We start from the raw sequence: 15843 nt of genomic DNA on the forward strand, positions 1-15843 counted from the left end.
AAACAAAATCAACAGAATGGCAATGGCCAAGCCTCCAGAACATTCAAAGGTTTCACAATCAGCTTCAGCCAAAATCAGAGAGAGGCTGGGGGATCAGGAGTAGCTTACGGAGCTGCTATAGTCATAGGGCCCTTGGTAGGAAGGCTGTAGGATAATGCAGGAACCCAAATTGTGATAACACGCATTTAAAATTTTCCTTTCATTATTCTGCTGAAATTGCTTTCAGCCTTAAAGACCAGGCTGAGTTCATAGTCTGGTATTAATATTTTGATAAGTAGTTTCAGTGTTTTAAACTAATTTTTGACAAGTGTAATTTTGAAATCTTATTACTTATTTTTCATATATCCATTGTTGACCAGGTTAGTCCCACTAGGCTAGTGGCATCTATTCAGGGGAGATCCAAGCTGGTAGTTATACTACTAGGGGATATTTGACCAGAGCACTGGAAAACATCAACTACTCTTTTCAGTGGGTGCTGTGGTGACTTTTACAGCCACGAGCTACTATCAGCTCAGGCAGATGGGACCTCAGAAGGATGACCCACTGAGGAATACAGCACCACCCCCTTATGCTGCACTGGCATGTCTCCAATCAATTTACCTGGTATCTCTACTTCTTCTTGTATACATTATTCATTTTTGTTATTCTACAAAAGGGAACATTTGTTGAATTTTCTTGTATATGTATCTTACCGGTATGTGTTTATTAATGTAGAAGTTAATAATATCATAGAACTGACAGTATCCCAACCAGACTTATTTAGGTAACATTTCATGTCCCAAGATTTAGCTTCTATTGCTGGGCTTTAACCCACCCTAAGCTATGCTGCTCCTCTCTACTGCTCAGCTGGTATCACAGCAGACTTTAACTGCTCATATTGTGGCTGGTAAGTCTGCAAAGGAATTCCACATAACCTTTGTTACTCTCAGCCCAGCCTGACCACATTAAGTGGGTCACTTAGGTTCATAGGTTCATAGGTTCATAGGTTCATACTAGGCTATCTGCCCGAGGGCATTTACAAGCCTAGCCCATCGTTTTGTGGCTTACGCCACCCCTTAGCCACTATTGTTCGCCCTCAAACATCACTCCAAGATCTCCATGAATGCCCCCTGGGGTTCATGTTCTCTTATTCTTTAAGCAAACCATCATGCGGGGGATAACATTTTTGGATTGTTTGTTCTAGCCCTTATTTTTAAATGTATTTTATTTATTTATTTTTTACATTGTTTTATTTGTTTACCAGGCAGAGCACTAATTCACCTGGATTATTTTCAGGTTCAGATGGTATGGAGCAGGGTGGCAAAGTTATCCATACAATGAACAACAAACAGTAGGACTGGTTATTCATTATTATTATGACAAAACAAATTGTTACAGAAGTTGTATTATAGAAGTGCCGATGCCACTGCTGCTATTTATAAGACATACACTGACGCTACATAATGAGGAAGAGAAAAGCAGCAGAATAGGCTAAGTGAGGAAGAGTGAAAAGTGCGGGAATGAAGAAAGAGACATGGGGGTGGGAAGAGGGCTAAAAAGTGAGATGAAGGAGGCAGTGAAGAGGAAGTGAGTACAGGATAGGTGATGTAAGTGGGGAGGGGGTGACAGTGAAAAGAGAATATGTACATTAGTTAGAGAAGCTGTGGGCTTGGGTAGACAGCAAGAAGTCTGTTAAGATGAATTTGACAAATGTGACTTCATCAGGACCCCAAAACTCCGGAGAACATGGCTGTAAATATTATCAGGACATGCAAGCTTCTCCTCCCTGAAACAGTCATTATCCCAGGGGAAATAGGATGCTTGTAAAAATAAAAAAAAAAAAAAAAAAAGAAAGAAACGTAAAAGCTTTATTTTTTTTATTCAGTTGATAATCAAGAAAGTTTCACCAGGCAGAATGCATTTTATCTCCAGTCAATGCATCAGTTTGTAATACGTAGCAAAAGTCAGAATTAAAATTTACATATCAAAAGAACATTCTCTGCAGGAAATATAATTCTGAAGCATCATTCATAGAAGAAGTCCACAGAATACTTTACTTATGGTGGTGGCCAAATTCTCAAGGACAAGTCTAATTTGTGTAATTGAAGAGATAAGCAACACAGCAGTATAATAATAAATACCAATAGCTTAAAAACTATTTATAAGTACATGTCAATGTCAGAACACCAACCCTAACACCTACTCATGCACTGTACACAAATAATTGCAAACAATCTGTCTTTTTTGTACAAGGTTTGTCAGTTTCTGCAGTTTAGTAGAAATAACTAAATCATTAAATACTGAATTAGATGGAAGACCATTTAATGGACATCAGTGATTGTCAGACGTACATCTAGACAGGAGTAAAGTAGCACTCAAAAGTGAATCCTGGTAGAAAAAATGGAATCAGATAGGAGTGACATTTCACATTATACCATGCCAAGTGAGGTGGAAAGGGCAAGTTACTGTCCAATCTGGGCTATGCAACAGTTACAAGAATTGCAGGTTAGACGTTCAGTATATAATGTGTTTAACGTGCCTAGTAGTTGGTCTTATAGTGGAAGTGTACTGTATTCTACAGTATAGTTACTGATACCACATACGGTCAGTTTTCCATGTTAGTTTCCTGTCCTGTCAGCATTACCTAGATTGAGTTTGATATCTTATAGTCATGGTTAGGGTATACCAATGAAAAATATATTGTATGGCAAGACATCTGAGTCAGGAGTAAAGGACCTCACATGCAGTTGTTAATCTAGGAAAAGGTAAGGAAATGAGGCAGAAGTGATGGTAATGCAGTGATGAGTTATATTAAGGAGATTGTCAGAAAGCTTTATTGATACATCATAACATTGTTCCAGTTTATTGAGTTGAGTGATCTCAAGATTTGTGAGGCCAGGATATGCGTATATGAAACCTGACAATAAAAAAGCAATGGACAACAGTTAACTTGGCATGACTCACAGGAATTGCTTTACCATATAAAAGAAACCCCACTTTTTGATTAACATTTTGGACTACTGTTTATGTGGTAGTTTTAAATGGCACTCAGTAAAGACCCCAAGCAAATTAGTATTTCAGCAAAATCAGTAGATGTATTGTGATTGAACCAGATTAGGAAATCAGACGTAAAACTGGTAGGCATCTGAGAGTTATTAAAGAACCTTGCTTTTGTTTTGGCGACACTGAGAAAAAAAAAAACAAATTTAGAAAGCTAGGACTGTATGTTATAAAAAGAGAGTTGAAGCAGGTAATTTACTACTTTGACAGCTTTGGAGGAAATGTTGCAATAAGAAAGAAAATGTATAATATATTCCAGTGACACATGAAATATGTGGAGGAAATGTCACAATAACAAAGAAAATGTGTAATATATTCCAGTGACACATGAAATATGACGTCCTATATTAACAGAAAGCTTAATCATCCTAGCATTAATTACTAAGGATTTTACATAACAATTGTCCGACACAGGTGGGTGGACACCAACCAGCAACAAGTTGAAATAAGCTCATGTTTATGATGTGTTTTACAAAACATTTACAAGCATTCATCGATTTATTCTGTATGTATTATCAATAAATGGTCACACTGAGAATAACATTGCATATCACTTATTGCTGGCGTCAACGGGATGACAACAATCTATCCCAAATTTAGGATTATACTCCAGGTTTGTTGTCTGCTTTCTAATTACAGCACAAACATTTTTTAGTAAAATGCTACATTACAACACAAGTTAGCAACCCCACAAAACATTTTTGATTCAAGATTATTTATATGTAGCAAAGTATCTAAATGCCAGAACATTATTAACTACATTTAAAAAGAAAGTATATGAATTGGAAATTAGCCTTGAAGGAAAGTAAATAAAATTATAATGGAATTAGTTTAAAGGCCACTTATACTTCTACAGAGGTTTGCATTTTCTTTGTTGGACCCTATACTTTGGTACTGAATAATTGTAAAGCACTGAATATTAAACCTGTATTATTACATTGTTCTGAGGTTTTTCTCTCTTTAATCAACTTTACTGACCAAAATGTTTTTAATCACAGCTGCATTTCAGTTGAGTTTCCTTTGTATAAATGTTTGTTGGTTTATTTATACCTGTGTACAGAATGCCTTTTAACAGTAAACAGATTAAAAATGGTAAAATCCAACATGGAAAACATGTATATAATTTTCATAGATACAGTATTTTTCTTCATTGAAAAGGAAAGTAAATTAAGTAGCCAAAACTTCTTGTATGACTTGTGATATTTAATGAATTAAACAAAAGTTAGCACCCATAAACAACATGTACTTGAAAGCCTATTATGAAGGCATGTGTAGTGTATGATTTAACATTTTATTGTAAGCCGCGGTGGTACAGCGGTAGCGTTGTTGCCTCACAGCAAGAGGTTCTCCTGTTTGGCTGGAGTGCTTTCTGTGTGGTATCTGCATGTCCTCCCCGTGGTTGTGTGGCCTCCGAAAGACATGCGTGAATGGGCATGCCTTTGCTGAAGGTTGGGCATCAGGCTGGCAACTCGGCCCCATAAAAATCTACTGCCAATCACTAGCAGACCGGAGTTCCGCTGTGGCGACCCCTAACCGGAAAAAGCTGGTTTGAAACTCCATTTAGAATTTTTTTCTTCTCTGTTTTTGGTTGAAACTCACTTCAGCTGCATGGCTCACTTAGCTTTTTCATTTGAATTAACTGAAACTGGCTTTTAGTTTCTTTTAACCAAAACTGCAGTCAATGAAGCAGGCTTTATTTAGATGTTTCTGTGCCCAGTAAATAGCAGTAAAAGGAAAATTAATTGTATCACCTGCTATAGCCAGTTCCACTACAAAGTCAGTCAGAAATCATGTTGTTATGAAGAGGGAAAACCAGTGGTAGTTTTTTGTTCACTGTTGGCATCAGGGAGTGAAACGTGTAGATAGTTACTGGTTGAAGAGATTTTGTATAATGGTTAGGTGGTCTAATGATACATGGTGAGTTGGCCAAATATCCATTACTGGTATTGTGACCAGCTGAATAAAAGTGGTTAATGTTATTGATGCAGGACCTGCATTTAGATGTGCCTGGTCCTCATGAGCCTCAGGGTTGAACACTCATTTAATTGCATAAAGTCTTCAAATCCTCCATCTTGTTCATGCTCCTTCACTACTCTTTGTATGTCTGTGTGGTCTTAAAAAAAGAAACTGAAAATCATGTTATCTTTATAATTCATAGCTTATATTTGTCTGATGGCAGAAAGAGACAATAAGCCTGTCCGGTCTATACTTTTGTAAGTCCACTGAACATTCTCCCTCTCCACCACACCTACATTTCCCATTCCCACTTACCCGTTATTCACTGCTCTGTTTTTTTGCACCTCCCCCAATACAGCCAGATGGCTGCTGTGCATACACACAATTAACTCACTTGCTGTGGGGATTCCCTTGTTAGGGGGAGGCCTTTTGGCACATTTATTCTCCTCAGGGAATCCCAATTGGCACTCCATTCCCTGGCAAGAGTTAAGTGGTTGGGAGTGGGGCATCTTGCAGGTCCTGGATGGTAGCGTAGCTATTCTCTCTGGAAACAGCCTCCTGAGCAGCTCCTCTAACTTCCACAATCGCTGTCCCCCCAAGGGCAAACATATCTCCGCACATCGAATATACTGCAGCTGCATAGCGAGAACAGTGAGACTGCACTACTGACAGAACAGGCATGTCAGGCTCAAGATCCACTGCTTAAACACATGGTGTTCTTACAAGGTGTTGCCCATGTGGTGAATCAGAGCACCATCATCCTCTCTCAGGATAGGCAAGCTGACATTGACTGCTCACTCCCATCTTACCCAGCCAGGTCCTACAGGAATGCACACTTGGGGTGCCTGCACCATAGTTACGGCTTTATCCTTGTATGCAATGGAGATAGCTTGTCTCATGCTCTTTTGGTCCCTGTCATCTTCCTAGTCTGATAATCAATTCCACAGGTCAACAACCCTCTCTTTAAAGCAGTGCTTTAGGAGCTCCAGAGAGGAATTAGTTACTGCAATGGCCTCTTCCTGCCATTTCTTGCTTCCCGTTCAGGATAAAGCCTTACATCTGTTTGACATAATCTTGAAAGTTAATATAATATTCCTTATCTCTTTTGGATTCAAGTGATAAGAACATTTTTGGTCATATCCCTTCCAGTCCATCCTCCAGATATTTCTGATAACTTTCTTCTGGATTCCTTCCAGCAGCCTGATGTCTTGTTCCTTGTAGAGTCTCCAGAAATGTACAAAGAATGCAAGCTGCAGTTTGATTAGGGACTAGTGTAGTGGAAGCATTGCCTATCATTGTGTCATAGGTAAAGAGAGTAAGCATGTCCTTTCTTCCAAGTATCAGAACAGACTAGTGCAGCACTTCATAAGTCCTTCTCTCAGCTCCTATTTCTCACATCATCCCTCTCACCACAATATTTTCTCTCCTGCCCATAATCTCTTAGTTTTGTTCTTGGCTTTCATTGTGCAATGAAGTCAAAGGCCTTGCTGAACTCCAGGTAGGCCATGCCTACTGGTACTGCCCTGTCAGGTTTAGCTGTTATCCACTGTAGAAATAAATCAAGTTTGAGAGATAGCTTTTTCTAGCCATGAACTGTCCTGGAGATTGTTATCCTTTAGAAACACTACGAGTCTTTCCCACAGAATTATCTGCATGACTTTTCTAATCACTGTTGCCAACAGATCTGCTGTTTCCCAGATTTGTTATACTGCTCTCCCTCACACCTAGTATCTGCCACTTCTATTCTACTCAATGATATGTTGATGATGTCAGTCAGAGAGTCTTACAGCAAACTGGCCACATTTTGGAGGGCTCAGAGAGGTAGCCTATGTGGTCTTTGTGTTTACCTCTCCCAGGGATTGCACATATCCTCTTTACCTCTTTTATCTCTCATCCCATTGGCTGTACAATGATGTCATTCATCCCTGCCTTCCTCACACCAAGTCACCTCTGCTTTTTATTTCTTGTGTGAAGAATGAAGCAAAGCATCCATTCATTCCCTTTACTTTTTCCTCAGTCTTCTTTGCTCTCTGTTCCATCTTTGCTCAGCTTGGTAAGATCTTCCATCCTTTGTATCTAAAAAGGCCTTGTTTCCCATTTTGGACCCTTCTTCCTACTCCCTTTCACCTTTGCTGCCTGCACTACCTTTGTTGTCCTTATTGCTGTGCTTCTTATACATTGCCAAATTTACCTTCTTACCACCTTCCTTTCCATCTCCTGTTGTATGCCCTCACTTTTGTCTCAAAATTCAAGCCTCACATTCCTATGGAACCATATCAACCTACTCTACAATACACCTTCCTTGATTCATTTCCATAGCTTGTTTACTCCTTTAATATGTTTCCAGTCTCCTATTCATGTGTGACCTTCCCCCCCCAGCACAGCATAATCCACTGTTGTAAATTCCACAACAAAACATTGCATTGATAATTTTGACTAGCAGGACCTTAACCTAGTCATCCATGGCCCCCTTCTCAAGGGTTAGGACCTAGGACCACTCCTGGAATTTTGTACTTTATGGTAGAGTTCAACACCAATTCATTGATTCCTCGCAGTCCAAGACCTCAGTCAACTCCTCTCTCTCTTCTCCCTGGATCCTCAAATCTCTCAGTCTGATCCTAGCAGATGTGGATTTCCTATGCCTTTTCTCCCTTCCTCCTTCCCCTGTCCTTTTTGCTGTACTCTAATCTCTCATACACCTCCCTTGGTGAACAATAATACACCACACTGCTCTGCCTCCTTCCTCTACTTTATATGCCTGGGCACTTAACCTAAGTTCTGATCCTGCTCAGTCCTTTGCCCCATTTTTGGTTTGGAGTTCTGTCTTCCTTCTCTGTGACCTCACATCTGATGTCCTCTGATTTTTGCTGAGAAATCTTGCACTGCAGATGACAATTTCATAGTTGATAGTGGTATCTGAAGCTCCTGAGGAAAACAGACTTTGAGAGGATGAAATATGGAAATGAAAACTGTAATTCATATGTGCAAGGAAAAGGACATGGAAAAAGTGCAGGATACATTAAACCAAGAGGAGGACAGGGATTGTATGATTATGTAGGAATTTAAGGAAGTACGGCCCAAGTATGGAAAGTAGAGTGGAGTTGATTTATTTTATATAGGGGTGGGGAGGGGGTTAAGCAACTAGTAAATCAAACAAAGAAAAGGAAAGGTGATGGTTGTATATGAACAGAAAAGTATTATGAATAAGTGAGAAAAGGTAGGCAAAAAGAGAATAGGCTGAGGTGACTTATCATTTTTTGGGTAAAACAAGGGCCATAAAGGGTATGTTAAGAGACTAGTGCTGTAAAGAAATTGAGTAATGGTCAAATGATCTATGGGAGGAAGTGTGTGAGATGGCTAAGACAGCATTGCATTTCGTCCTGGTCTGTGATGTATATTGGAGTCTGCATAGCAGGTACCAAACATATTTCAGGCTGAAAAAGGGTTGATGGTTAAAAGCAAAGCCCTGAATTTGAGGGAGATTGAAATCAGTCAATTACATGTGTGGTGGTTTTGCACAGTAGTCATGTGACTGTGGAAAAGAGTTATGGATATGTAATTTCAGATATATGGGAAGAATATGTAAAAAAAGCTGGTTTTACTGTCTGTCTGGGGTAGAACTGAGAGGCAGAAACTGTAGAAGGGAATAGAGAGTGGAGATTCAAATAGAAGATGAAGTCAAAAGTGTGTGACAGTGAAGTCTTAGAGGTGAACTGAAATGAGCAAGTTTGGCAAAACATCCATTGTATAGGTCATGGGTAAGGAAGATTGGAGAGGGGTCAGGATAGTTAAGTGGATTTCAGGGTTAACTGAGCTGGTACATAAAGGAAAATCAGAAGGGCAAGGCAGTAGGGGTGAGGAAGATGAGGGAGGTGGTGGGTCTACTGTGAAACAAGGGAGGGAAATAAGGTAGTACAGGGTAGAAAGACATTTTAATTGCCCATGAAATGACATAAACATGATTGACAAACCTGATACTGGATGGGAAGAGGAAATACGGAGAGAATAATTATGGATGACATTTCTTCATTACTACACAGGATAGATAACAAGTTGTTGTGATATATGCTTGTTGTGGGGACCTTTTGTGAAAGCTGTTAAGGAGGGGACAGTAAGGGATATTCTAAAAAACTTTTTTGGGGGTTTGAAATGATGTTGTTCAAATTTTTTTTTAATTTTTCAACTGAAGTGATTCAGGCAAAAAATTGAAGATCTCTTATCATGATTACTTTTCAAGCAAATGCAAATTTGTTACAATAAATCTTTATTTCCTCTGAAAAGTGAGGCTGGGATTTGTGTTTTCCATTTAATTGTGTCAATCAGACTAGGCAAAATCCATTCTTATTGGAAGCTAGGGGTGTAAAGCTTTGCACAGTGATAAGAAAAATACAATAAAAGGAAAAGTATGCGCTTAGTAAAACTAATTTTCATCAAAGATTTGTTATGCAGCAATTAGAAAACAAGTACAATGCAGTAAAAACACATTGTCCTTATGCCATGAATTAATTCAGTGACAAACTTGAAATATACTAGACTCTGTGCAATTATTTTCTTGGTATTGAATGACACTACAAAAACTACTAAGACAGTTGCCATTGATTTAACTCCATGATGTGCAACATTTTCCTGGAAATATTGCAAACAGGAGCCAGAAATAGTCTAGATTCTGAAGGAGTCTTTAGCAATGAAAACGCTGTGGACTATTTCTGGCTCCTGTTTGCAATTTTTCTTTGTTGTTTTTTTTTTTTGTGTGTGTGTGTGTGTGTGTGTGTGTGTGTGTGTGTGTGTGTGTGTGTGTGTGTGTGTGTGTGTGGGTGCGTGCATGCGTGCGCGCATTCTAACATTTTCCTGTAGTTTGTTTGCATACACTGGGCAGTTATGTCAATACATTTGTTGTATATAGCCTGCCTGGGTCACATTGCTTTTCACTCTTTCACATTTGAATGAGTCATACTGTGCATATATCCCTTATAAAGAAGCATTTGTCAAGCTTTTAAATCATTAAAAGTTTATATAGTGGGAAATGAAAGTCATTAAAAAAGCTCCATGAAACTACTTGCTTTATTCACAAGGTCACATGGTTTCTGACATTTCTGGTTCTCGTTTGTACTAAAGCTGCTCACTGCTAATTAAAGAATTCATGCCATCATCATGTTCTCTTCTGCAAGAAAATATGATGCTTGCAGAAGACATTATTCAAATGTGTCCTACCTACCCATCAACCTGCCTCTGCAATGATTCACCTGGGAACAAACTGCAGAGTCAGTGAGGAGAATCTATTGCTAACTCTAAACGGTTTGCTAAACTGTGTTAACTACAAACCAACGTTTCTAAGGAAATATAGAACACAGAGTATGTTGCACTTAGCTGGAGGGGATGTGGAGGGTCCCCCACATAAGGAGTGAGGAGGATGCTCTGCCCTTCCTCACTTGAGAGCTGATTTTTAGTCCACATACGTTAGCAAAACATTTTGGGCCAATAATGTTTCTGCTATTGTGATGGTTATTACTGATCTCTCAAACAGAGCACATTCTGGGTTTGTAATTAGTGCTGGTATTCACACAATCTGGGTGTTATCAGAGTTTGTTTCACACACACACACACACACACACACACACACACACACACACACACACACACCCACAAACAAACACACACACACACACACACACACACACACACACACACACACACACACACACACACACACACACACACACACACACACACACATATACATATATATATATATATATTATGGAGTGTTGAAGCACCCAAAGTGCACTTGGTCCATAAATAGTTTAGCATTGTTATAAACCTCTATGAGCATAGCAGCTTGTGCAAGTATATATGAATGGGAGTGTGTATGCATGTGTCTGCACTTCCTTGCAGATTAGGTGCCTGTGCTTTTTTCTAACCTCATCAAATTATATTTGTTATAAATTAAGCATAAAATAAATAAATAACATAACAAAATTATTTGTGTGTGCTTGTATATCTATCTATCTATCTATCTATCTATCTATCTATATATATATATTTTTTTTTTGCACAAGGGGTTGGGGGTGTCACTTTAGCAGCAACAATCATCTATAGCTAAGGCTTACACACACACACACACACACACACACACACACACACACACACACACACACACACACACACACATACACACACACACACAAATATATATTTAAAATATAGCAGTATATTTCATATGTAATATATCATTTCTGTCTTAGTCAATCCACCTGGACTAAAGAGATACAACATGGAACTCTTTAGGAAAATGTAAGACAGAGCAGCATTAGCAGAACATAAAATCCTGAGACTTTTTGCTTGCATGCATTCTGTCATTTATAATACTCTGCTGATAATGTCTTACACTCAAACAGAAATGGCAGAGCGTAATACAGACAGACATTGGTTGGTGCTGTGCATCATGCTGCCTCTGTCTCTTACCCCCCCCCCCCCCAATAGAGATTCAAGTCGTAAGGCAGTCTCACAGCTTGGCAGACAGAATCAGTGTGACAGTTATGACAGAAGTCCAATGCAGGCTGTGAAGAAGCTCAGCATATAGTAAACAAAAGTGAACCTGGACAAATAACTGCTGCTGATTTATGAAAGTTACTTGTTGAATAAAGTACTTTAGAAGGTGACTTATGCGATGCACCTAAAAGACTGGTACTGCAGCCCACAGAAAGATACAGCAATACCTAGGACAGATGAAAAGGTCCCCTTGTCACGCTTTCTCCTTTGTTGACAAGGTCAAGAACATGCAAACAAATGAGGCTTTTTAAATGCCCAGTGTATCTGTAAAGTATCTGTAATTTAAGTACGTCTGTAAAAGTTTTATTCAGTCATTTTTTGTGGGGGCTTTATCGCTATGTAGCTTCCAAAGGGGTTTGTATTCCTCTGTACTTGCTACTTAAGATAATCAACTTAAAAGTCACTGTAGCATATGAAAGAAACTCCCTCCCATTGCAGTGACTCCTGTCTTCAGTGAAAATTTCAGCTTTATTCAGGTAGTTTTGCCATCTTCTAAGTTTGGTTACACTGAAGTCAACTCCCTGACCTAGTCCTAAACAAACAATATGCATTTCAGTTATCACCATTTCATAAGGAACATTTATTGATACATTTCCAAACTGTTATTTAGTCTAATTTCTTGAAGTGACATTATGTTTTTTTTTCCATACTGATTTTGTTGAAGACCAGCATTCTAGTGTATTTTATGGCTGCCTAGGGAGAATACTGTGAGATATGGATATGTGTGTGTATGTATGTTCTGTGCCGTGCATAAAGAAGACAAAAAAAAAAAAACTGTTACACCGATAAATTAAACTTTAAGAACGCTTGCTGGTCCACCATCATTAAAACATCAGCAGTGGTTATGCTACTATTCAGCTGTCTTTTGCAGGCAAATGATACTTATAAATTAAATACAAACAGTATAAACTGCTATCTTTCTTGACACAAGTCCAGGATTGCACAGTAGTTGCATCTATTGTTCTACTGAAATCCTCCTCTCTGATCTCTGATGGTTACCCGCCATGGGTTCCCTTATATCCATGTGCAGCATTTTGCCCCCCAATGTGCCTTGGTAATCAGATTCTGTGTAAGCACACTGCTTACATCTGCCACATTTAAAAGTTCTGACATCACCCACGTTAGATCTAACATGTGGTCTCTCCAAATTTTTTTTAGTGTGACAGATATAACCAGTGTGCTTACATAGAATCTGCTTACCAAGGGACAATGTGGGCAAAATACAAACTTGGATTATCGGAGACAGATATTTCTGCTACACAACAAAGGTTGTTTACTTAACAACGTGTCAGTCTTGCCCAGCATTTTATGTCAGCAAGACCAATAATGCTTTTAACAAACGTATCTACCAACATCTTTACAGCATAATGGAAGGGATGATAAAAGTGCTCTTGCAAGGCACGCTTTGATATGTGAAGGATTTACTTCATTTAAATTTTGTATTTTAGAATGTCTTGATATGGATAATCAGAGTGGTGATTGGGAAAACTGCCTTATGTACAAGGAACTGATTTGGGAGCTGACTTTGGATGCAGCCAACAATTCATGTTTGAATGAGGCCATTTCCATTGCTTGTGTGTTGAAATACAAAGCCTCTATTTTATAAATAAATTTAAAGTTATTTTCATAACTTTTTAAGTTCAACAACATATACTGCTATATTTGTTTTGTTATGGTGTATACAGCTTTAAGAGAGTTGGTGGGTTTCTGATATATTTAACACTGTTTGGTTACTATATATATGTATATATGGGGGTTGTGTTTTGTTATGATTCAATGGCGTCTAATGTTTTTTCATGTTTTACAAGTAGTTCTGAAGATGTCTAGCATGTTTTAGATGAAAGCTCTCAACCTTTTATTTTACTTTATTATTTTTATTAAAGTTCAAAGATTTTATTTTCTGAATCCACTGTTCTCAATCATCTGAAGTGGAAATAAAACTCACAGCCTTCTGGTCTTCCAGCACCAAAGGCGGGTGTACTACCTGTTGCATCACTGTCACTACTTTATTAATAAATATTTGATTCCCCTCATAGAAACCAAACCTAAAATTTATTACCAAATACTAAGTAAGCCTCGCAAACACAAGCTGTTTGTCTTTGAATGAAATAAAAACATAAAACAAAGAAGGAGAAACAATAGCATCTCAAAGTAGTTTAATTGAATAATAGCGCTTAACAATGTAAAGAACCTCAAATTTTAAAGTTATACAAGCCTATGTTCAGTTTTACTAAAGAATTCTACCTTAACAAAGGCTTTTTAAACCCATGACCTAAAGATAAAATCCTCTTCCATTTGTCCCTATGCATTTAAAGTGTAAAAAATATCTACTTAAAATCATTAAAACAGCATGATAAAGTGAAATCAACTTTGGTTATAATCAACTTTATGTTTAAGTAAGGCCTTATACACAGTCAATGTTTTACTGAGATGGCATATTGTTCACTTTAAGCAGGACCTTTGCTGGTAGAAAGTATCAAAGACACATCTATACTGCATGGATAAAACACAGAAAGAAAATTACTCACTGTAAAGAGAACTCTCTTAGAACTAGCCACTGACAGCAGCAGATGTCTGTGCTTTATTACACTAGGTGAGATAAATAATTTGGAGGTCACTGGTGGAATATTGTTTTCATTGCAATCCAGTAAGCTTTTGACACCTGCATTCCTTCAAAAATAATGCCTCCCCTGTTGCTCCTGGAAGCATTCCTCAAGTAAATATTTCAAAGTGAATATCTCCAAAGTCTCAAATCATATTAGTCAGAAAATGAAGAGCTCTGCACATGTTCCCTTGATATCCCATATTAGAATGCACCCAACCCAGTGGTTTAGAATGGTCTATAAAGCAGTTGCACAACAATCACTTGTGTACCCTTATATATCTGTACTAAAACTTAGAAGATTTCCAGCAGAAAAATCCAAGTTTCTAAACCTTGTGGGTTCTTCCTTACCCACCGAAGTGGGCAATGTTGTACTGTACTGGTTTACCGGATGCACAGTAGCAAGTGCTACCCAAACCCCGCAAAACACCCAGCAACAGGTTGACATCAAGCAGTAGTCATGAATAAACATTATTGTATTCCTCATCTGCATGAATATTCATTTGAAACAAGGCATGTTTGTCGGTTGCCTCGTATGTATGTGCCTTTTTTTTTTTATTATTAACTTGGTGACGTTTTGCAAAACAGACAGAAACCAGGTATTTTAAAGCTTCCAATCATAAAAGCTTTAAAACAAGTTAAAAATCATCTTACTAAGGAAAACAAATGCAAACATAACCATGATCCACACTAACCATCTGGGAACACACATCAGTCTTATATTTCAATAAATATATACATTCCTAAAACAACTGCATGGGTACAGAAGCTACTCATTCACACTTACCACAATATATGTACAGTGCAATACCATGCTCCCAAACTAAAACGAAACAGATAATACAGTTATACCAACTCATCCCGACATTAAACAAAGCCATCTGGGAGCACACAGAGATCAGCACTCAAATCACTTCATTTGTCTTCTTCGTCTTTCAGCTTTTCCCGGTTAGGGGTCGCCACAGCGGATCACCTGTCCGCTCATGATTGGCAGTAGAGTTTTATGGTGTCAAGTTGCCAGCCTGGAGCCCAACCTTCCACAGAAGGCACACACACACACACACACACACACACACACACACACACACACACACACACACACACACACACGCACTCACGCCAATTTAGAGTGTCCATGTCTTTGTGATGTGGGAGGAAATCGGAGCACCTGGAGGAAATCCAAGTGACCACAGGGAGGACAGGCAGACTCCACACAGAAGGCACCCCAGCAGAGGATCGAACCAGAGAACCTCTTGCTGTGAGGTGACAACGCTAACCGCTGCACCATATATTTCCTAATTTGTCCAGTCACATGCAAGTTATTGTAGAATTATGGTACAGGTCTACAAACATATTCCTACCTTGCTTAATACTCTACATATTTGATGAAGGTGCTAAACTGAATATTTTACTGTGATTACCATTTTACTTAAAGTATGAATTTTCTTTGATTATAAACAAATATTACTTTTTCCCTTTGTTTTTGCAGGGGGGCAAGCCTCCCTGCAACCCCCACACCACCCACTACTTGAATATACCAACTCCAAAATTGCACTACATTGAGGAAGAGGGTAAACAAAGACTACACAATGAATATTCATACTATCACAGGCGTTCTCATACTCTATCCCTCTTCCTGGAGAAACAAGCAAAAGTCAGATGTGTTTATCAGCAATCAGTGTATGCATGATGTCACT

Source organism: Protopterus annectens, chromosome 8.part0 (genome assembly GCF_019279795.1).
Source record: "Protopterus annectens isolate FY-2018-M chromosome 8.part0, PAN1.0, whole genome shotgun sequence".
NCBI lineage: Eukaryota > Metazoa > Chordata > Ceratodontiformes > Protopteridae > Protopterus > Protopterus annectens.